Raw genomic sequence first — 25,444 nt, 5'->3', positions numbered from 1 at the left:
TCTAAAATTTTCACTTTATTTTTGGTTTCAGCAATTTGATTAGAAATTATCTACTTTTTTCTACATTCTGTATTTATACTGTTTGGGTTCTCTGGGATTTTTCAATCTATGATTAGTATTCCTTCTTTAATTTTGGAATATTATCAGCTATTATATTTTCTAATATTTTCTCTGCTCAAAATCTCTCATTGATGGAACTTTAAGATGGTAGAGGAATAAGATGTGGAGATCACCTTCCTCCCAAGAAATACATCAGAAATACATCTACATGTGTAACAACTCCTACAGAACATCTACTGAATGCTGGCAGAAGACCTCAGACTTCCCAAAAGGCAAGAAACCCCACATACCTGGGTAGGGCAAAACAAAAAAGAAAAAACAGAGACAAAAGAATAGGGACAGGACCTGCACCTCTGAGAGGGAGCTGTGAAGGAGAAAAAGTTTCCACACACTAGGAAGCCCCTTCACTGGCAGAGACGGGGGTGGCAGGGTGGGGGGAAGCTTTGGAGCCACAGAGGAGAGTGCAGCAACAGGGGTGCAGAGGGCAAAGTGGAGAGATTCCTGCACAGAGGATCAGTGCCAACCAGCACTCACCAGCCTGAGAGGCTTGTCTGCTCACCTGTTGCAGCGGGTGGGAGCTGGGAGCTGAGGCTTGGGTGTCGGAGGTCAGATCCCAGGGAGAGGACGGGTTGGCTGCGTGAACACAGCCTGAAGGAGGCTAGTGCACCACAGCTAACTGAGAGGAAATCCAGGAAAAATCTAGACCTGCCTAAGAGGCAAGAGACCATTGTTTTGGGTTGGTGAGGAGAAGGGATTCAGAGCACCACCTAAACGAGCCTCAGAGATGGGCGTGAGCCGCGGCTATCAGCGCAGACACCAGAGATGGGCATGAAACACTAACGCTGCTGGTGCAGCCACCAAGAATCCTCTGTGCAAACACAGGTCACTATCCACACCTCCCCTCCCTGGAGCCTGTGCAGCCAGCCACTGCAAGGGTCCCATGATCTAGGGACAGTTTCCCCCGGGGGGGAACACAAGGCATGCCTCAGGCTATTGCAAAGATTTGCCAGCCTCTGTTGCCGCAGGCTTGTGCCACATTCCATAACCATCCCTCCCACAGGCCTGAGTGAGTCAGAGCCTCCTAATCAGCCGCTCCTTTAACCCCCTCCTGTCTTGGTGAAGAACAGATGCCAGAGGGTGACCTACATGCAAAGGCAGGGCCAAATCCAAAGGTGAACCCCAGGAGCTGTGTGAACAATTGTAAATATTTATGCACCCAACATAGGAGCACCTCAATTCATAAAGCAAATGCTAACAGCCATAAAAGGGTAAAAGGGGAAATCAATAGTAACGCAATCATAGTAGGGGACTTTAACGCCCCATTTTCACCAATAGACAGATCATCCAAAATGAAAATAAATGAGGAAACACAAGCTTTAAATGATATATTAAACAAGATGGACTTAATTTATATTTATAGGACATTCCATCCAAAAACAACAGAATACACTTTCTTCTCAAGATCTTATGGAACATTCTTCAGGATAGATCATATCGTGGGTCACAAATCAAGCCTTGGTAAATTTAAGAAAACTGAAATCGTTTCAAGCATCTTTTCCAACCACAACGCTATGAGACTAGAAGTCAATTACAGGAAAAAATCTGTAAAACATACAAACAAATGGAGAGTAAACAATATGCTACTAAATAATCAAGACATCACTGAAGAAATCAAAGAGGAAATCAAAAAATACCTACAAACAAATGACAATTAAAACACGACGGCCCAAAAATTATGCGATGCAGCAAAAGCATTTCTAAGAGGGAAGTTTATAGCAATACAATCTTACCTCAAGAAACAAGAAAAATCTCAGATAAACAACATAACCTTACACCTAAAGTAATTAGAGAAAGAAGAACAAAACCCCCCAAACTTAGCAGAAGGAAAGAAATAATAAAGATTAGATCAGAAATAAATAAAAAATAAATGAAGGAAACAATAACAGAGATCAATAAAATTAAAAGCTGGTTCTTTGAGAAGATAAACAAAATTGATAATCCAATAGTCAGACTCATCAAGAAAAAAAGGGGGAAGACTCAAATCAACAGAATTGGAAATGAAAAAGGAGAAGTAACAACTGACACTACAGAAATACAAAGGATCAGGAGAGATTACTACAAGCAACTATATGTCAATCAAATGGACAACTTGGAAGAAATGGACAAATTCTTAGAAAAGCACAACCTTCCATGACTGAACCAGGAAGAAATAGAAAATATAAACAGACCAACCACAAGCACTGAAATTGAAACTGTGATTAAAAATATTCCAACAAACAAAAGCTCAGGACCAGATGGATTCACAGGCGAATTCTATCAAACATTTACAGAAGAGCTAACACATATCTTTCTAAACTCTTCCAAAATATAGTAGAGGGAGGAACACTCCCAAACTCATTCTACGAGGCCACTATCACCCTGATACCAAAAACAGACAAAGATGTTACAAAAAAAGAATACTACAGGCCAATATCAACTGATGAACATAGATGCAAAAGCCTCAACAAAATACAACAAACAGAATCCAGCAGCACATTAAAAGGATCATACACCATGATCAAGTGGGTTTATCCCAGGAATGCAAGGATTCTTCAATATACACAAATCAATCATTGTGATACACTATATTTAAAATTTAAGGATAAAAACTATATGATAATCTCAATAGATGCAGAAAAAGCGTTCAACAAAATTCAACACCCATATATGATAAAAACTGTCCAGACAGAAGGCATAGAGGTGACTTACCTCAACATAATAATGGCCAGATATGACAAACACACAGCCAACATCATTCTCAATGGTGAAAAGCTGAAACCATTTCCACTAAGATCGGGAACAAGACCAGGTTGCCCACTCTCACCACTATCATTCAACATAGTTTTGGAAGCTTTAGCCCCAGCAATCAGAAACTAAAAAGAAATAAAAGGAATCCAAATCAGAAAAGAAGAAGTAAAACTGTCACTGTTTGCAGATGACATGATACCATACATAGAGAATGCCAAAGATGCTACCAGAAAACTACTAGAAGTAATCAATGAATTTGGTAGAGTAGAAGGATACAAAATTAATGCAGAGAAATCTCTTGCATTCTTATACACTAATGATGAAAAGTCTGAAAGAGAAATTAAGGAAACACTCCCATTTACCATTGCAACCAAAAGAATAAATTACCTAGGAATAAACCTGCCTAAGGAGACAAAAGACCTGTATGCAGAAAACTATAAGTCACTGATGAAAGAAATTAAAGATGATACCAACAGATGGAGAGACATACCATGTTCTTGGATTGGAAGAATCAACATTGTGAAAATGACTATACTACCCAAAGGAATCTACAGATTCAATGCAATCCCTCTCAAACTACCAATGGAATTTTTTACAGAACTAGAACAAAAAATTTCACCATTTGTGTGGAAACACAAAAGACCTTGCATAGCCAAGCAGTCTTGAGAAAGAACAAAGGAGCTGGAGGAATCAGGCTCCCTGACTTCAGACTATACTACAAAGCTACGGTAGTCAAGACAGTATGGTACTAGCACAAAAACAGAAATGCAGATCAATGGAACATGATAGAAAGCCCAGAGATAAACCTACACACATATGGTCACCTTATCTTTGATAAAGGAGGCAAGAACATACAATGGAGAAAAGACAGTCTGATCAATAAGTGCTGCTGGGAAAACTGGACAGCCAAATATAAAAGAATGAAATTAGAACACTCTCTAACACCGTACACAAAAATAAACTCAAAATGGATTAAAGACCTAAATGTAAGGCCAAACACTATAAAACTCTTAGAGGAAAACATAGACAGAACACTCTATGATATAAATCACAGCAAGATCCTTTTTGACCCACCTCCTAGAGAAATGGAAAAAGAAACAACAAAAAAAAAATGCGATGTAATGAAACTTAAAAGCTTTTGCACAGCAAAGGAAAACATAAACAAGATGAAAAGTCAACCCTCAGAATGGGAGAAAATATCTGCAAACGAAGCAACTGACAAAGGATTAGTCTCCAAAATATAAAAGCAGTTCATGCAGCTCAATGTCAAAAAAAACAAACAACCCAATCCAAAAATGGGCAGAAGAACTAAACAGACATTTTTCCAAAGAAGATATAGAGATTGCCAACAAACACATGAAGGGATACTCATCATCACTAATCATTAGAGAAATGCAAATAAAAACCACAGTGAGGTATCTCCTCACACTGGTCAGAATGGCCATCATCAAAAAACCTACAAACAATAAATGCTGGAGAGGGTGTGGAGAAAAGGGAATCCTCTTGCACTGTTGGTGGGAATGTAATTTGATACAGCCACTATGGAGAACAGTATGGAGGTTCCTTAAATAACTAAAAATAGAACTACCATACGACCTAGCAATCCCACTACTGGGCATACACCTGGAGAAAACCATAATTCAAAGAGTCATGTACCACAATGTTCTTTGCATCACTATTTAACAATAGCCAGGACATGGATGCAACCTAAGGGTCCATCAACAGATGAATGGCTAAAGAAGATGTGGCACATATATACAGTGGAATATTACTCGCCATAAAAAGAAACGAAATTGAGTTATTTGTAGTGAGGTGAATAGACCTAGACACTGTCATACAGAGTGAAGTAAGTCAGAAAGAGAAAAACAAATACCATATGCTAACACATATATATGGAATCTAGAAAAAAAAATTGTTCTGAAGAACCTAGTGGCAGGACAGGAATAAAGACACAGCCATAGAGAATGGACTTGAGGACATGGGGAGGGGGATGGTAAGCGGAGACGAAGTAAGAGAATGGCATTGACATATATACACTACCAAATATAAAATAGATAGCTAGTGGGAAGCAGCCGCATAGCATAGGGAGATCAGCTTGGTGCTTTGTGACCACCTAGAGGGGTGGGATAGGGAGGATGGGAGGGAGACGCAAGAGGGAGGAGATATGGGGATATATGTATATGTATAGCTGATTCATTTTTTTATAAAGCAGAAACTAACACACCATTGTATAGCAATTATACTCCAATAAAGTTGTTTAAAAAAAAAACAGAAAACACAAAAATAGTATAAAGAAATCAAAATAGAATTCTAAATCTTTTTTGAGTAATGCCAGAAAACAAAGGAACAAACAGAATACTAAAAACAAAATGGCAGACTTAAGCCCTAACATATCTATAATTACTTTTAATGAAAAGAAGTTGTTCCAGTTTCCAAAAGGAAGAAAGTGGATTCTGATCAGCTTTGTGATAATCCTGAGCAAAAACTTTATAACGAAGTTATTACATGTCAACTCAATGGGACCAGAGAATGAGCAATTAGATGGGGTGTGGTGACATAATATATTTTATGAAATCCTTTGAACAGGTATCAGGTTAGTAATTATTAATAAGTGTTAATTTTAGTCATATAAAAATACATAGTGGGGAAGAGACCTTCAAGATGGCAGAAGAGTAAGACATGGAGATCAACTTCCTCCTCACAGATATATCAGAAATACATCTATATGTGGAACAACTCCTACAGAACACCTACTGAAGTCTGGCAGAAGACCTCAGACTTCCCAAAAGGCAAGAAACTCCCCATGTACCTGGGTAGGGCAAAAGAAAAAAGAAAACTCAGAGGCAAAAGAATGGGGATGGGACCTGCACCACTGGGAGGGAGCTGTGAAGGAGGGAATGTTTCCACACACTAGGAAGTCCCTTCACTGGCAGAGATGGGAGGTGGTGGAGGGGAAGCTTCAGAGCCAAGGAGGAGAGCACAGCAACAGTGGTGCAGAGGGCAAAGCAGAGAGATTCCCACACAGAGGATCTGTGCCAACCAGCACTCACCAGCCCAAGAAGCCTATCTGCTCACCTACCAGCTGGGATGGGTGGGCGCTGGGACCTGAGGCTCTGGCTTCTTCGGAGGTCAGATCCCAGGGAGAGGACTGGGGTTGGCTGTGTGAACACAGCCTGAAGGGGGCTGCTGCGCCACAGCTAGCCAAGAGGGAGTCCAGGAAAAAGTCTGGACCTGCCTAAGAGTCAAGAGACCATTGTTTTGGGGTACACGAGGAGAGGGGATTCAGAGCACGCTGAAATGAGCTCCAGAGATGGGCACGAGCTGCGGCTATCAGCGTAGACACCAGAGACCGGCATGAAACACTAAGGCTGCTGCTGCAGCCACCAAGAAGCCTGTGTACAAGCACAGGTCACTATCCACACCTCCCCTCTGGGGAGCCTGTGCAGCCCACCACTGCCAGGGTCCCGTGATCCAGGGACAACTTCCCTGGGAGAACACACCTCATGCTTCAGGCTGTTGCAGTGTCATGCTGGCCTCTGCCACTGCAGGCTCTCCCCGCATTCCATACCCCTCCCTCTCCCCCGGCCTGAGTGAGCCAGAGCCCCCTAATCAGCTGCTATTTTAACCCTGTCCTGTCTGAGCAAAGAACAGACGCCCTCAGGTGACCTACACGCAGAGGCGGGGCCAAATCCAAAGCTGAGCCCCAGGAGCTGTGCGAAAAAAGAAGAGAAAAGGAAATCTCTCCCAGCAGCCTCAGGAGCAGCAGATTAAATCACCACAATCAACTTGATGTACCTGCATCTGTGGAATACCTGAATAGACAACGAATCTTCCCAAAATTGAGACGGTGGACTTTGGGAATAACTGTAGACTTGGGGTTTGCTTTCTGCATTTAATTTGTTTCTGGTTTTATGTTTATCTCAGTTCAGTATTTAGACTTTATTATCACTGGTAGATTTGTTTATTGATTTGATTGGCTCGTCCTCCTTTTTATATATATATATATTTTTTTCCTTTTTCTCTTTTTGTGAGTATGTATATATATGCTTCTTTATATGATTTTGTCTGTATAGCTTTGCTTTTACATTTGTCATAGGGTTCCGTCTGTCTTTTTTTTTTTTTTTTTTGTATAGTTTGTAGCACATGTTATCATTGGTGGATTTGTTTTTTGGTTTGGTTGCTCTCTTCTTTCTTACTTTTTTCTTTTTTTATTACTTTTTAATAATTTTTTAAAAAAATTTATTTTAATAACTATTTCTTTTTATTTTCCTTTTTTCTTTCTTTCTTTCTTTTTTTGTTTAACAAACATTAAACTCTGAAAAGGCTATGGTAGAAACTTACATTTTGTGGAAGTAATCTGTTCTGCATAACATTGAAGAGAAGGTTGATAAAAGACCTACGGTAAAATAATCTTATCACATCATTACCCTACTTAAAATCATGAGTGATTCCATATTGCCAGGAAAAAATACACAACATTGAGCATCCTTCCGTAACTTGGTCCATTTCTACCATTTGCCTTCTTTTCCACTGATTGTTCCATCAGTACCAAATGACTTGCACTGCCTCAAACAAGCCAGACTTTCACAGACTTCTACAACACTGCATGGATTTCCATTTCAATGTCATTGATGGCCTTTTCTAGATGGCCAAGTCCTTCTCAGCTCTCTAAGCTTTGCTCAACCTCTTTCATTAACCTTTCCATGACTCTCCCCTAATTAGATGATAGCTAGAGGATCTCTTAGAGTAGTAGTCTACATATTTAGTTATTTCAGTAACTATCTTGAAATTATTTGGCTATATTTTCCAGCCCCAAAGTCAGGGGTAATGTCTTATTTGTTTTTGTACCATTAGCATCTAATAAAGTGAGGTGTTAACTCCGAAATCAGCACATGCCTACTTGCTAAAGCACCTTGTGTTCTCCACATATAATGGTGGATGATGACATATGAGCTAAGGCAAAGTGAAGAAACAAAGCCCAAAGTGATTTTTGCCCATATGGAAAAGGATTATCATTCTACTGACAAACACAGAACTTAGCTTTTGGGAATCCAAATCTAATTCACTACAAAGGGGTTCAATCTAAATCCTTGCAAAGAAAAAAAAAAAAAAAAATCCCAAGCCACCAAAGCAAAGCCATTTCTTTTTTATTATCTACAATATCAAAAGCTACCAAAATATAAATGAGGATGTCATTGTGAATTTTATTATGTATTTAAATAGGAAAAAATGTTATTTATAATAATGTGTATATTGCTAAGCTCCTTTTAAATGTATAGAGTAATCCTCTAAAACACTACATCTTAAAGTATGGTCCTAGGAAGTGCAATATCAGCATTACTTAGGAGCTTGTTAGAAATGCAAATTCTTGGACTCCACCCAGGACCTACTGATTCAGAACATGCATTTAACAGAATCACTAGGTGATTATACACACATTCAAATTTGAAAAAAAAACAACAACAAAACTCTACTGTAAAAAATATCTAGGATATCAAGAAGAATACCAGAGTTTGACTAAAATTCTCTGAAGACGAAAAAATTTTTGTATTTACCCTGGTAGTGTCAACTCAGCAGCAGTGGCACATGTTCCTAATGCACAAGATTGCTGATAGCATTTGTATCCATCTTGTATCCCTGGTATCAGGCACCCACACTTGTCTGCATCTGCTGTTCACAAATAAAGTTAACATTTTGAAATGAGTAGCTATATCAATCTATTTGTGATGAAATAATCACCTAGTATTTATTTATTTTTCCTGTGGAAGAATGTGCATGAGTCCATATGCTCCAATTTGACTTCAGAATTTATTCATTCTTTTTTAAATTTAAAGGAGAACAGAAATGTACATTTTTTGGACTACATTGAGTTTAGGATATTACAAATTAATAGTAAAAAAAATGCTTCAGGTAAAACTTGTTTCCTTGTTAATTCCTTTTCCTTACTGTACATTCGGAAACCAACTTCAGTTTCTCTCTTCAGCTGTAATTTGAAATGCAAATAATAAAGTTATTTAAAGTCCTACTGATTATGCTGAGATTTAAAAAAAAAAAAGAAGAAAGCAACTTTTGCTAAAAGAAATGCTTAAAATGTAATGACCTATTTAAAATGGAAAAAGTGTATTGAATAGAGTTATAAAAAACAGTACTTTTTTTGCATTTGAAACACCTATGATTTGACCATTTTTGTTTATCTTTCAAAATAAATAATACATTGGCCGAGAAAGATTTTGGTAGCTTAACTATAAATAAATTCTCCCCCAGGTTAACAGACAAAACCTATAGCAGAAGCACATCAATAGGATTCTTTATTCTCCATCTCTGTTTTCTCAAAATCTTTATGAGTTCACCTGAACATGCACCATATGTGTCTTTTGAGGGCTAAAGACCCAGAGCTCTATGGACTCTGTCTGGAAGGAAGTTTTCAAGGATTATACCACTATTAACTTACATTTTGTGGAAGAGCTGTAACAAATGGCAAAATAATTATACCTGCCAATTACTTAGATGCAATAAGAGAAGTCATTGCTCATATCAATTAAAAAGATAAAATTCAGTATGGAGATGAAATGTATTTTTAGATATTTTATTTTAGTTATCATTACAGTAAACACATCTCAGCACACCTTTATAAATACATTTTTAAAATCTTTAATGAGCAGAATGTAATAGATTAGGTTTTAATTTTCTACTGACCTAATTCTTAATCTTAGAAAACATTACTCCTAAGTGCTTACAAATGTAAAATATCTACTCACTTCAACCAGTTCAATTGAATCCATATGTTTAAATTGATTTGCGGATAGAGTTTAGGAGATTACCATTTGTGATTTTGTTTTTTTTTTAACATCATAGTATACTATATTTAAAATAGGAATGGAGTAAGTCCAAAAGATGAAAATGAGGATTTATTTGATTTTTTAAATCCACTCTGACAATTAAGTGTGTTTGGACCATTCACATTGAGAGTAACTACTGATATGGTTGGAATAATATCTACCATCTTTCTACTTGTTTCTTGTTGAATTTGTTTTTTGCCCCCCCCCCCATCCACTCTGCCTTCTCTGGGCTTAACTGAGCATTTTACAAGATTTCATTTTATCTACTCTTTTATCATGTCACTTACAATTTTCTTTTAAAATTAGTGATTACCCTAGAGTTTATAATATAAATTTTGGAATAATCTATGTCCACCTTCAAATAACAGGTTGCATACTTCACATGTTGCATGGATACCTTATAACAGAATATTCCCAATTCCTATCCCTTAGACTATTGATGCCATTCATTATATATATACATGTACACACATATACATATGTATGTATAAATGTGTACATATATATGCTAGAATAACTCAATGCAGTGTTACTCTTATTGATTTAGCATTAAAAAAAATTTTTTTACTGTGGTAAAAGTCACATAATATAAAACATACTATTTTAACCATATTTAACTGTACAGTTCAGTGACACTAAGTACATTCACATTGTTGTGCAACTCTCATCCATCTCCCAAATTTTTCACCTTCCTAAACTGAAACTCTGTCTCCTTTGAACATTAACTCCCCATTCTCCCTCCTTAACCCACCCTCACCCCATGGCCCCTGGCATCTACCAATGTACTTTCTGACTCTATGAATTTGATTCTTCTAGGTACCTCCTATTTAGTATTTAATTGATCATTTTGATCAATTAAAATAATAACAATTTTTTCTTCTACCCGCTTCCTTTCTTTATGTTGATACAACTTTCTGACCTATGTAGTTTTTTCTCTGTCTAAAAATTTCTTTTAACATTTCTTATGGAGGAGGTGTGCTCACAACGAACTGCTTGTTTTTGTTTATTGAGAAAGTCTTTATTTCTCCTTCATATTTGAAGGATAATTTGGCTTGATGTGTAATTCCAGGTTGGTAGTGTTCTCCTTTCAACACTTTAATATATCACTTCACTCTCTCCTTGATTGCAAGCTTCCTGAAAGGAAGTCTGATGTAATTCTTATCCTTATTTCTCTAGAGTTAAGATGTTTTTCCCCACTCTGGCTTCCTTCAATTCTCTGTGTATCTAATTATTGGAAATTTGAATATAATGTGTGTGTGTGTGTGTGTGTGTGTTTGGTATTTATCCCTCTAGGTGTTTATTGAGCACCTGAATCTGTGGTTTGGTGTCTGTCATTTGTTTTAGAAGGTTCTCAGCTATTATTACTTAAAATACTGCTGTTTCATGCTCTGTTATTCCACTATGCATATTTTGATACTGTCTTTCAGTTCTTAAATCTTCTGTTCTTTTTATTTATTATTATTTTTTTTACTTTTCTGTTGGAGAAGTTCCTATTGCCATATCTTCAAGTGCATTATTTCTTTCCTTGGCTATGTCAAGTCTACTAATGAGCCTGTTGAAGGCATTCTTCACTTCTATCACAGAGTTTCTGATTTCTAGCATTTCCTTTATATATTTTTTAGAGTGTCTATCTCTCTGTTTTTGTTTTATTTGGTTTTGTTTTCAATTTTTTTCTTTACATGTTGTCTACATTTTTCATTAGAGCCCTTAACATATGAAACAGTTATTTTAAATTCCCTGTTTGAAAATTCCAACATCTGTGTCATAACTGAGTCTGTGTGCTGATGATTCTTTTTCATACTGTTTTCCCTTGCCTCTCTCCATGCTTTATTATTTTCACTTTAAATCTATAGATGTAGTATCAAGGAATGTGAACTGAGGTAAGTAGGCTTTTAGTGTAAGGATTTACATTAATCTGCTAAGAGGTGGGCTGTGTTTCATGTTTGCTGTAGCTATAGGTACCAGAGGTTTCAAAATCCTCTAGTCCTTGTTTTTGTCTTTTTTCTTGACTTTGGGACTTTCCTAAGTACTGCTCCTTAGAGAGAGCTTGTGTCTTACAGCTCTTTAAGCTGTAATCCACTGTTATTATCCTAAATCCTTATTGGTGTGGTGGTAGGGTACAGAGGGCAGAAATGCTCTATAATTTTCTGATTAAGTCCCAATTGATTGTAATCCCCCCCATGTTAGGTCAAACAGGAAGGCTGTATGAGGCTGGGGTAGAGAGGAATTCCCTTTTTCCAGCTGGAGTAAGGTTTCAGAACTGTACTCTGACAAAGTTCTTTTCCCTAAAGAGCAAAACTTTGTTATGGAAAGGGCTCTGGACATGTTTCATAAGGTTTTCTCTTCCCCTTCCCCTGCCAGAACCACTGGAGGGTCAGGGCCTTTCTTGTATCTTCATAGAATTCCTGGAAAGAAAGCCCAATAAAAGTGTGGGTGCCCTCTAAGATTTTTTCCCTCTCATACTTATCCACATTCTCACTCCAGTAATTCATCAGCATTACTATTTTAGTGTTCCTATCATCTTATGGACCCAGAGGCTTCTGCTCCTGGTAAACAGATCTGCATTGATATAACTCTTAAGATGTCACATTGTCTTCAGATTTCAGTATGGCACTTTGCCTTGTCGCATCAGTTCTCTGGTGGGTCTAAGAAAAGTTGTTGATGTCCAGCTTCTTGTTGGAAGGATGGGCATGACTATTTCCAAGCTCTTTTCATGTCAAAGCTAAAAGCAGAATTCCTTAGAAAATAAGTTTTGGTCTTCCCTTGTGGCACAGTGGTTAAGAATCTGCCTGCCAATACAGGGGACACAGGTTTGATCCCTGGTCCGGGAAGATCCCACAGGCCGTGGAGCATCTAGGCCTGTGAACCACAACTACTGAGCCTGTGCTCTAGAGCCAGTGCACTGCAACTACTGAGCTCACACGCCACAACTACCGAAGCCCCTGTGCTACAACTACTGAAGCCCATGCACTTAGAGCCCATGTTCTGCAACAAGAGAAGGCACCACAATGAGAAGCCCGTGCACCACAACAAAGAGTAGTCCCCTCTTGCTGCAACTAGAGAAAGCCTGCACACAGCAACAAAGACCCAATGCAACTATAAATAAATAAATAAATAAATAAATAAATAAATAAATAAATAAATATATTTTAAAAAGAAGAAAAGAAAAGAAGTTTGGAGCCAAACTTGGAAGGGTTTACTGTGGAAGTTTGGATTTGAGAACCACTGAAGGTTTGAAAAAACACTCCTTAACGTCCCAAGTATATGCTAAAGAAATATTAATTTGCCGTTGTGCTAATGTGGGCTAAGGTCAAAGGAGATGGTGGGAGGGAAAAACAACTGGAAAGTTATTGAGGTCTGTGCAGTAAATGTTGAGAGTCTGAGCACATGTAGCAAGAGTGGAAATAGAAGAGAAAAGGTGGGCATGGGAAGAACTGAAAAGACAGGCAAACAAGCTTAGTGTGCAACTCATGGTATGTGGAGAGAGAAGAAAGAGAAAGCAACATGATGTTTAAAGATTTGAAGGCAGTGGTCATGACTTTCACAGATATAAAGCACAGAAGAGAAGGCAGAAGCTTGAAAGGGACATGATGATATTGCCAGGCTAGGGAAACACCCATTTAGAAAGCTCATCATGCAGTTAAATTCAAACAACTCATTAAAAATATGGCAGCTGGAGATTTATATTTGGGAGTTAGCTACATAAAGACTCTAGTTGAAGTCATGTGGCTTAATGTCTCAGTGGAAAATGACATTTAAAAATATTTCATTGAACAATATTTACTAATCATGTACTGAAAATTAGTGTCTGTGCAAGTATTGTTTACTCTCTTTCTTGCTCAATCATAAGCAAAAGCGATTTAAACCAAGATACAATTAGCTGTCAATGAATAAAATATTATCTAATGGATGTTTTCTAATGTGGCCACATTTTTAATGGACCTCCAATGGTGTCACATTTATCAGGCTCAAATCTATATCCAGAGGTATTAAGGAAGTATAAATTTATGGACACAATTCATTGGATGTGAAGTTGACCATAACACATGGCTATTTTCATCATGACACCACTAATGATACAACTGAAGTGTACTTGGATTTTACCAGAAACATCAAAGAAATTCTCACATGATTGATATTCATAAATATCCAAGAAAGGGGATTTCTTTTGAATTAGTATATTTTGGTACATTCAAATTCTATGTGTTTATAAATATAAACAAACTCCAAATGATAGTGACTAGGAAATAAGTAAGTATATAGAGAAATAATTTCTAATGTTATATGTCCAGTTCTAAATGAGAAACTAAAATACTGAACATATTGATGCTATTGTGTTCAAACTAATTAATTTGAAAAATCAAAGAAAAATTTAGAGGATCAGTGATTATTAACCAAATCTTTTCAAATCAGTATTGTACTCTCATGTATTTGAGTGGGTCAAAGTACCTAGGATTTTAGCCCGATGTCAATTTATAAATAGACAAATCAGCAAAGACATATCACCCAGCATGGCTCTGTTCTATTTCTGTAAATTCTTGCTCATCAGGTTTATAATTAGACCCTGGATTCTTTCTAAAGCCATTTTGACTTTGCATGTCCAGAGTCCTTTCAGGTTTTGGAGATGTGCAGGTGTCATCATGTAGAAGATGAACTACTTCCCTTGCAGTGGTATGACACATTTCTGTATGAATTGATGCAGCCATAAGTCACAGGTGCTAATCTGGGTACTCTTGAAGAAAAGTTAAAAGTTAAAATCATTCGAGGTGGGATGCAAAGGCTTAGCCCCTTACGCATTCTCATGGGAGGTTATGACTTCTGTGCAATGGCAGCCCATATATAAATATTACAGATTTATATTTTCCAAGCTGATGGCCTTACTATAAAATTGCATTTACAGTTATAATTTATTTTTAAATAGTTCTTGAGTTAGTAAAGTACCCTGTGCACTCAAGGATTTCGATGAAGCTCCTGACCAATCAGAACTCACTCACTGTTAGACAGGAAAATGAAAGAAAGAAATCTTATGCCCACCTGGAAAATGATAGAAGGTACTAGAGCTGAGACAAAGGAACTTTCCATTAAAGGATGGCTAGTTCTACATGACACAAGTTGAAGAGGGAACATTTCTATCTTAGTACGTGTAGCTAAACGAGATTACACAATTTTACAGGTACCTGAACTTTTCAGTTTAGTTCCCTATATTGATCAAATAAACAAAACACTTGTTTTCCACTTCACCTGTAGACAGGTACAAACATATTTATAAAAATCAACTGAAGGCAGAAGAGGGAGTTAGGCAGAGGAGGCATGGCTCATACACTTCCTAATACCAGCACAAACACTTTAAAGAGTGTGAACAGATTGCATGCTGTTAGGTGTATAATATTTTAAGTTATGTGTATTTGTGGTCCATAATACTCTACTTAAAGCTACTGAATTATAAATTTCATTTGAAAAAAATTGAACCCATTTTTGAGTGTTCTGTTTACTCTGTTGAGGACCTGGTAAAGTCTCAAAATAGTCTTTTCATTTACTTGGCCATGAAACATATGTTTTCCTGAATGGTGTCTGTATGAGACAAACTTTTTCAAGTATAGTATTTCGTTGTTTCAAAGATGTTTAAAAGGAACATGTAAGCGTGTTAAGTAGAATGTTGGATTAGAAATTAATACAACATTGTAAATCAACTGTACTTCAATAAAATAAAAATTTTTAATATATATATAATTGGAAACCATATGGATCATCAAACAATGGGTTTTAATACAGAAAATTTTTTTGAGAAGCACTTACACATTATTTTCTCTTGGTTATAAAAATACATACTAAGTTTAGAATATTTAGAAAATCTAGGAAAAAGCTGGAAAGCAAAAGATAAAAAGCACTTGAAATCTTCCAACTGAATGAACCAATTTTTACCATCTTGGTTCATATTATTTTAATCACTTTTCAAGCCCTTTAAACAGAGCAACAGTAACCATTAAGAGTTTCACTTTTCTCTAAAATATTAATTTTTCATTTAGATAATTATATTTATATTATTAACATAGCTACAAATTCTAGCTAAATACAAAAGGTGAGTTAGAAATTTTGACCAAAATGTCACTTTTGGGTTTCAGTTTTCTGATCTCATCATTTACTGTGATCTTCCTGATCTAAAATAATTTAATTGCTATCTTCACGGTCAACTTCACCTTGCATATTTGAAATTTATCTTGAACACAATCTTAAATGATCCCACTTCACTACCACCCATAGGTAATTGAGAGAGGAAATATACTATTTGAGTAAAGGATAAATACTCAATGATTGGTGCTGACAAAAATATAGATGTTCCTTTTGTACAGTGTCTAACAAAGAATCCTGCCTCTTTACCTTTCTGAGAATGCAGAGAGAATTAGAATGTTCTCTCTTTTAATACATATTTAGAGCCATTGTTTAGTTTTCATTTTTCCTTCCTTCTCCTCAAAATATTTGTCAACTAATATAAATATTCATATTAGTTAACCTACTTTTTTTTTATCACAACCTCACTATTTGCTTTTTATTCACCCACCCCTCCACCACAGACTGCTGCAAAATGTCTACATCCCATTTATTTTACACCTCTTCTTGCTAAATTATCACTAGGTTTAAGCTTTAAGAATACATTCACATATCACTCAAGTTGGGGCATAAACATGTTTAATTCATTTGTCATTAGGCCTCGTGACACCTTGTTCCTTTAACTTCGCAGCCTTGGCAGCAGGCTAGCAAAAGTCCCTCTTTTCTACGTGGGTTAGTTAAGATGTATCTGGCTGTTTTGCACTATCTTTAGTATGCAGGGAGCACAGAGATGGAGATAAAAGGCGAAATGTCTATCTTTGAGTCCTCTGCAATACCGAATAAGTTATCAACCCACTAACATGCTTGTCTGAATAGACTCCTTTGGCAACAGTGAGATGTTATCTTCCATGACATGCGAATTCCTCCCTCATGTCAATCCATGAAAGTACTAAAGGATGAATGCTCTAGTAAAATGAATGTGGCAATACCACTGGGACTCTGAGAGCATCATATTTTCCCCCAGCTCCTTTTTAAAAAATTCTCCAGCTGAATCCTCGATATACATATAAATTAGTCAGTCTGAAGAACCTCGAGAATCCATCTCTTTAATCTCTTGGAGTAGGCGTGGGGAATATATTCTGTTTAATGCTCAGGGGACTTGTCTTTTTTCCTCTTCAGTTTTGCCATCCTCCTTTACACTCAGCCCACACAGATGGAACTAAGAAACATGGCGGCTGGAAGCTGGGCAGTTGTGCTGGTCAAATAAACATGCACTTGACTGTGGCTTGATCCAAGTGGACTGACTCACAGCCAAAGCAGAGAGACTGTCCACCTGATTAATTCACCATTACAATCATAAAAATAATAGCTAGAATGGGTGGAGTAAAAGCCACAGACTCCCAGATGCTGTATAAGCACATTACTTCCATATGCCATTGGTTTCTCTCAATAACCAGGTAAAGCTGCATTTTATTTCCATTTTACACATTAGGTAATTGAGGCAAAGACAGCCTGTACAACTAGGGGATGGTGAGTTGGTATTTAAACCAAATATTGTGGCTCCAGAGCCAATATTTCTAATCCTCTGTTCTACTGTTTATCTCCCTCCTTCTTTTTTAAGTTTATAGTACATTCTTTCTTCCTCATTATCCAGGTTTTGTTGTCTTTATACTTGAGTGCACAAAACTGTGTAGCAGGACTCAAAGAACAGATGATCCTGAGTGAACTAGTCAACCCCGTATTTTATTTAGTGAGGTGAAAATCAAGTCACTCACTCATCTATACAATAACAATACAATTTTAAGAATTTTAAGAATATAACTGAAATGATGCAGCTTCATTTTATTTCTTGAACCTGGATTGAGGTCTTACTAAACAAGTACATAGAAGCACATGATACAGTTAGGACTGTAGCACTGGAATTGGAAAATAACAAAGGGTGAAACTTGAAGTTCTGCCAGTAAATTGCTCAAATTAATTTCCATTAGAAATGTGTTACTTTGGGTCAGTATGTACAAGGACCCATTCTAAGGCCAAGAAATGTCACAATTAAAAATGAACCTTTATTTCAAGGGAGATTGCCATGGTATAATTAAAAATACAGAGAGACGACAATCAGTACTAATATCCAAATCAATAAATCAATTTTTCTACCTATTTAGGGAAGGGATATAGAGAAAGCAGGATGTATGCAAATATAATAGTAATAACTAATGAGAATCTGTAGTAGCATTTAACTAACTGTAATTTTATTCAGGAAGCAATTATTAAAATTTTTATCCTATATAAGGAGCTCTGCTAGGCAATAGAATGCATATAACATTTTAAAACTTTGAACGCTATCTCTTGAAGGGTTTGCATTCTCAGTAGAAAAGAAAGAAAAGCTATAAGAAATGTCTAGGGGAAGAGGGTAGACAGCAGACACAAGAAGAACTACAATTCTGCAGCCTGGGGAACGAAAACGACATTCACAGAAAGATAGACAAAATGAAAAGGCAGAGGACTATGTACCAGATGAAGAAACAAGATAAACCCCCAGAAAAACAACTAAATGAAGTGGAGATAGGCAACCTTCTAGAAAAATAATTCAGAATAATGATAGTGAAGATGATCCAAGACTTCGGAAAAAGAATGGAGGCAAAGATTGAGAAGACGCAAGAAATGTTTAACAAAGACCTAGAAGAATTAAAGAACAAACACCTAGAAGAATTAAAGAAAAAACAAACAGAGAGGAACAATACAATAACTAAAATGAAAATTACACTAGAAGGAATCAATAGCAGAAAACTGAGGCAGAAGAACGGATAAGTGGGCAGGAAGACAGAATGCTGGAATTCACTGTCATGGAACAGAATAAAGAAAAAAGAACGAAAAGAAATGAAGACAGCCTAAGAGACATCTGGGACAACATTAAATGCACCAACATTCACACTATAGGGGTCTCAGAAGGAGAAGAGACAGAGAAAGGACCCGAGAAAATGTTTGAAGAGATTATAGTCGAAAACTTCCCTAACATGGGAAAGGAAATAGCCACCTAAGTCCAGGAAGCATAGAGAGTCCCAGGCAGGATAAACCCAAGGAGAAACACACCGAGTCACACAGTAATCAAATTGACAAAAATTAAAGATAAAGAAAAATTATTAAAAGCAACAAGGGAAAAGCAACAAATAATATACAAGGGAACTCCCATAAGGTTAACAGCTGATTTCTGAGCAGAAACACTACAAGCCAGAAGGGAGTGGCATGAAATATTTAAAGAGATGAAAGGGAAGAACTTACAACCAAGATTGCTCTACCCAGCAAGGATCTCATTCAGATTCGATGGAGAAATCAAAAGATTTACAGACAAGCAAAAGCTAAGAGAAATCAGCACCACCAAACCAGCCCTACAACAAAACTAAAGGAACTTCTCTAAGTGGGAAAAACAAGAAAAGAAAAGGACCTACAAAAACAAACCCAAAACAATAAAGAAAATGGTAATAGGAACATACTTATAGATAATTACCTTAAATGTGAATAGATTAAATGCTCCAACCAAAAGACAGAGGCTCACTGAATGGATACAAAAAAAAGACCCATATATATGGTGTCTACAAGAGACCCACTTCAGACCCAGGGACACATACAGGCTGAAAGTGAGGGGATGGAAAAAGATATTCCAAGCAAACGGAAATCAAAAAAATGCTGGAGTAGCAATCTTCATATCAGATAAAATAGACTTTAAAATAAAGAATGTTACAAGAGACAAGGAAAGACACTACATAATGATGAAGGGATCAATCCAAGAATAAGATATAACAATTATAAATATATATGCACCTAATATAGGAGCACCTCAACACATAAGGCAACTGTTAACAGCTATAAAAGAGGAAATTGACAGTAACATAATAATAGTGGGGACTTTAACACCTCACTTACACCAGTGGACAGATCATCCAGAAAGAAAATTAATAAGGAAACACAAGCTTTAAATGATGCATTAGACCAGATAGATTTAATTGATATTTATAAGACATTCCGTCTAAAAAGAGCAGATTACACTTTCTTCTCAAGGGCACACAGAATATTCTCCAGGATAGATCACATCTTGGGTCACAAATCAAGCCTTGGTAAATTTAAGAAACCTGAAATCATAACAAGGATATTTTCTGACCACAACGCTATGAAATTAGAAATAAATTACATGGGAAAAATGTAAAAAACACAAACAGATGGAGACTAAACAATGCATTACTAAATAACCAAGAGATCACTGAAGAAATCAAAGAGGAAATCAAAAAATACCTAGAGACAAATGACAATGAAAACACGACAATCCAAAACCTATGGGATGCAGCAAAAGCAGTTCTAAGAGGGAAGTTTATAGCAATACAATACTACCTCAAGAAACAAGAAAAATCTCACATAAACAATCTAACCTTACAGCTAAAGGAACTAGAGAAAGAAGAAGAAACAAAACCCAAAGTTAGTAGAAGGAAAGAAATCATAAAGATCAGAGCAGAAATAAATGAAATAGAAACAAAGAAAACAATAGCAAAGATCAATAAAACTAAAAGCTGGTTCTTTGAGAAGATAAACGAAATTGATAAACCTTTAGCCAGACTCATCAAGAAAAAGAGGGAGAGGATTCAAATAAATTAAATTAGAAATGAAAAAGAAGTTATAATGGATACCGCAGAAATACAAAGCATCATAAGAGACTACTACAGGCAACTCTATGCCAATAAAACAGACAACCTGGAAGAAATGGACAAATTCTTAGAAAGGTATAACCTTCCAAGACTGAACCAGGAAGAAATAGAAAATATGAACAGACTAATCACAGGTAATGAAATAGAAACTGTGAATAAAAATTTTCCAACAAACTAAAGTCTAGGACCAGATGGCTTCACAGGTGAATTTTATCAAACATTTAGAGAAGAGCTAACACCCATCCTTCTCAAACTCTTCCAAAAAATCGCAAAGGAAGGAATACTCCCAAACTCATTGTACGAGGCCACCATCACCTTGATACCAAAACCAGAAAAAGATACCACAAAAAAAGAAAATTACAGACAAATAACACTGATGATCATAGACACAAAAATCCTCAACAAAATACTAGCAAACAGAATCCAGCAGCACATTTAAAGGATCATACACCATGATCAAGTGGGATTTATTCCAGGGATGCAAGCATTTTTCAATATACACAACTCAATCAATGTGATAAACCATATTAACAAACTGAAGAATCAAAACCATACGATCATCTCAATAGATGCAGAAAAAGCTTTTGACAAAATTCAACACTGATTTATGATAAAAACTCTCCAGAAAGCGGGCATAGAGAGAACCTACCTCAATATAATAAAGGCCATGTACGAAAAACCCACAGCAAACATCATTCTCAATGGTGAAAAACTGAAACCATTTCCTCTAGGATCAAGAACAAGACAAGGATGTCTACTCTCACCACTATTATTCAGCATAGTTCTTGAAGTGCTAGCCATGGCAATCAGAGAAGAAAAAGAAATAAAAGGAATACAAATTGGAAAAGAGGAAGTAAAACTGTCATTATTTGCAGATGACATGATACTATACATAGAGAATCCTAAAGATGCCACCAGAAAACTACTAGAGCTAATCAATGAATTTAGTAAAGTTGCAGGATACAAAATTAATGCACAGAAATCTCCTGCATTCCTATACACTAACAATGAAAGATCAGAAAGAGAAATTAAAGAAACACTCCCATTCACCATTGCAACAAAAAGAATAAAATACCTAGGAATAAACCTACCTAACGAGGTAAAAGACCCGTACTCAGAATACTAAAAGACACTGATGAAAGAGATCAAAGATGACACAAACAGATGGAGAGATATACCATGTTCTTGGATTGGAAGAATCAATATTGTGAAAATGACTATACTACCCAAAGCAATCTACAGATTCAATGCAATCCCTATCAAATTACCAATGGCATTTTTTACAGAACTAGAACAAAAAATATTAAAATTTGTATGGAGACACAAAAGACCCTCAATAGCCAAAGCAGTCTTGAGGGAAAAAAATGGAGCTGGAGGAATCAGGCTCCCTGACTTCAGAGTATACTACAAAGCTACAGTAATCAAGACAACATGGTACTGGCACAAAAACAGAAATATAGATCAAGGGGACAGGATAGAAAGCACAGAGATAAACCCACGCATCTATGGTCAACTAATCTATCACAAAGGAGGCAAGGACATACAATGGAGAAAAGACAGTCTTCAATAAGTGGTGCTGGGAAAACTGGACAGCTACATGTAAAAGAATGAAATTAGAACACTCCCTAACACCATACACAAAAATAAACTCAAAATGGATTAAAGACCTAAATGTAAGGCCAGACACTATAAAACTCTTAGAGGAAAACATAGGAAGAACACTCTTTGACATAAATCACAGCAAGATCCTTTTTGACCCACCTCCTAGAGTAATGGAAATAAAAACAAAAATAAACAGGACCTAAAGAAACTTAAAAGCTTTTGCACAGCAAAAGAAACTATAAACAAGACAAAAAGACAACCCTCAGAATGGGAGAAAATATTTGCAAACAAATCAATGGACAAAGGATTAATCTCCAAAATATATAAACAGCTCACACAACTCTATTAAAAAAACACACAACCGAATTAAAAAATGGGAAGAAGACTTAAATAGACATTTCTCCAAAGAAGACATGCAGATGGCCAAGAAGCACATGAAAAGCTGCTCATCATCACTAATTATTAAAGAAATGCACATCAAAACTACAATGAGTTATCATCTCACACTGGTTAGAATGGGCATCATTAGAAAATCTACAAACAACAAATGCTGGAGAGGGTGTGGAGAAAAGGGAACCCTCTTGCACTGCTGGTGGGAAGGTAAATTGATACAGCCACTATGGGAGAACAGCATGGAGATTCCTTAAAAAACTAAAAGTAAAAAAAGGGCTTCTGTCATGAGTGACACAGGTGGGACAGCTCGTTTGTTCTTCATGCGGAATCGACATCAAGAGATTTCGGAAGCATAATTTTTTGGTAATCAGGCAGCTGGTGATTGTTGGTCCTGGAGCCCCTGCAAAAAAAAAAAAAAAAAACTAAAAGCAGAATTACCATATGAGCCAGTAATCCCACTACTGGGCATATACCCAGAGAAAACCATAATTCAAAAAGACACATGTGCCCCAATGTTCATTGCAGCACTATTTACAATAGCCAGGTCATGGAAGCAACCTAAATGCCCATCAACAAATGAATGGATAAAGAAGATGTGGTACATATATACAATGGAATACTACTCAGCCATAAAAAAGAACGAAATTGGGTCATTTGTAGAGATGTGGATGGACCTAGAGACTGTCATACAGAGTGAAGTAAGTCAGAAAGAGAAAAACAAATATCGTATTCCACATATATGTGGAATGTAGAAAAATGGTACAGATGAACCAGTTTGCAAGACAGAAATAGAGACACAGATGTAGAGAACAAACGTATGGACACCAAGGGGGGAAAGCGGTGGGGAAGGGGTGGTGGTGGGATGAATTGGGAGATTGGGATTGACATATATACACAACTATATATAAAATAGATAACTAATAAGAACCCGCTGTATAAAAAAAATGAAATTAAATTAAAAAAAAAAGAAATGTCTCAGGAAAGAAGTTTCAGAAACATGAATGCATCCATTCTGAAAAGTTAAGGAACACACAATAAAGCAGCAATTCAAAGAAGGTGAGTTTTGTTCAGGAAGAATTCTTGGAAGAAGAAAGATGAATTGAATTTTGAAAAAAATTATGGGCATAAGCTGGAGGAAAAAATATGATGCCAATGCTCTAAAAAGGTCATGTATAAAGGAGGAGATATCCCAAGCAATGTCAAAGGGCAGGCAATAAGTTTTGGAATGGTGGATTCATAAAATGACACTATCAGTGAATACCACAAAAATAGGATAGTTGATGCTAGAGGATGGGGAGAGGGTATAAATACCAAGAGAGGAAGCTCATTGCAATCAAACAAGTGATAGGAAGAAAATATAGATTCTGGAGCAATCTATATGACACGTTACAATAGGTTGATGGAAACATGGTGGAAGCTTTGTAAAGAAACTTCATTTCTTGTCAGGAAAGGAACTGCTATTAAAATCCATAGGGCCATGACTCCAGGCCTCAGGTGGAGTTTCAAGGATTTGTCAGGCTCACCTTAACCTGTAACATGACTGAGCAAAGTCTGCAGCTCTTTCTTCATCCGCTGTGTGATGCTCAATACATGTGGAAATGGCACTAGCACTTAGAGAAGATAAAAACGTTGTGTAATTTAGCTGCCAGTTATCACAGTTTGAAAAACTACATTATGATTTTGCATATGTAGAAATAAGGCTCTGAGAAGTTAACTGAAGTGAATCAGATCCTCAAGACAGGAAAATAGTGCAAATTGTACTAGAATGAAGGCATGTCTGAACGCATATCAAACCCTCAAGATGGTTATATTCCAAGTGAGAAGATCAGATTCCTAATCCTCTCTCTCTCTTTTCCTTCCCCATATAAATATTTCCTTAATGCTTTTTCATTTAAAAAGTATGTGCCAACACTCATAAATTGGTAGATTACAAAGTGAATTCCCATCCTCCTAATTTCCCCGTGCCCTCTTTCCCCTTCTCTGTTTGCATTGGCATGAGAACTTCTATTTACACTAAATGAGTCATTTGGGACAAGAAAATTAATTTATTTGAGCAGATGTATATAAATGTTACTCAGAATAGGATCACAAAACTGCCCAGTATTTACATAAGGTCCCTATAATGGATGACCTTTTTATAGTTTTGTGTGAAGAATCCAAGGAGCTGACTAAGAAGCTACATGGGAAATAGCAACGTGATTAGAAATACAAGCTCATCTCTTGAATTCCAATTCTGTGGTGACACACAGAGAGCCTAGAGGAGGAAAACAACCACAGAATTTCTCCACCCAACAATGCAGTCTTCATCCTGATTGCGCTGAAAGTCAGCTGATACCATAGTTTGAAAGTGTCAAAATGATGGTATTCAGTATTGTTAATTACAAATGTTTAACTTTTTTTTTTTTTTGCCCATACTAGGAAATATCTAACTTTTAAAACGAAACCAAGGGCTTCCCTGGTGGCGCAGTGGTTGAAAGTCTGCCTGCTAATGCAGGGGACACGGGTTCGAGCCCTGGTGTGGGAGGATCCCACATGCCACGGAGCAGCTGGGCCCGTGAGCCACAACTACTGAGCCTGCGCGTCTGGAGCCTGTGCCCTGCAACGGGAGGGGCCGCGATAGTGAAAGGCCCGCGCACCGCGATGAAGAGTGGCCCCCACTTGCCGTAACTAGAGAAAGCCCTCGCACGAACCGAAGACCCAACACAGCTAAAAATAAATAAATAAATAAATAAAGTAGCTATAAAAAAAAAAAAAACGAAACCAAGAACTTATCCTGAGTTTGTCTTCAATGGTACCATTCAATTTATACTAGAACTAATCATCTCCACTGTGTGACATTTTCAGACTTCTACTCTGGATCTTTCGAACAAAATGAAGAACACTCTGTTTCAAAAAGCTCACGGCTAAGCATAACTCTTATTTTATAGATCAAAGAATTTCCCTCAAGATATTGCAGATTCTGTACTTCTTTAACAAAGTGAGGGAAAAAGTCGTGATTTGGACTTCAAATTCTTGACAGCA

At 36.8% G+C, this 25,444-nt stretch overlaps 1 long non-coding RNA gene across 1 annotated transcript in view; it reads right to left on the bottom strand.

Moving 5' to 3' along the window:
- Nucleotides 1-9,677: 9,677 nt before the first annotated feature.
- LOC309654481 overlaps nucleotides 9,678-25,444 on the bottom strand; it is a 495,103-nt gene continuing 479,336 nt past the window's right edge. Inside the window, exon 2 of the long non-coding RNA XR_014260284.1 lies at nucleotides 9,678-22,124. This is a non-coding gene — a long non-coding RNA (uncharacterized lncRNA). The remainder of the gene's footprint in view (nucleotides 22,125-25,444) is intronic.

Source organism: Balaenoptera physalus (genome assembly GCF_965194825.1).
Source record: "Balaenoptera physalus genome assembly, chromosome: 2".
Classification (NCBI taxonomy): domain Eukaryota; kingdom Metazoa; phylum Chordata; class Mammalia; order Artiodactyla; family Balaenopteridae; genus Balaenoptera; species Balaenoptera physalus.
Note: the sequence above shows the minus strand (reverse complement) of the source record. Positions and strands in the feature narration are given on the sequence as shown.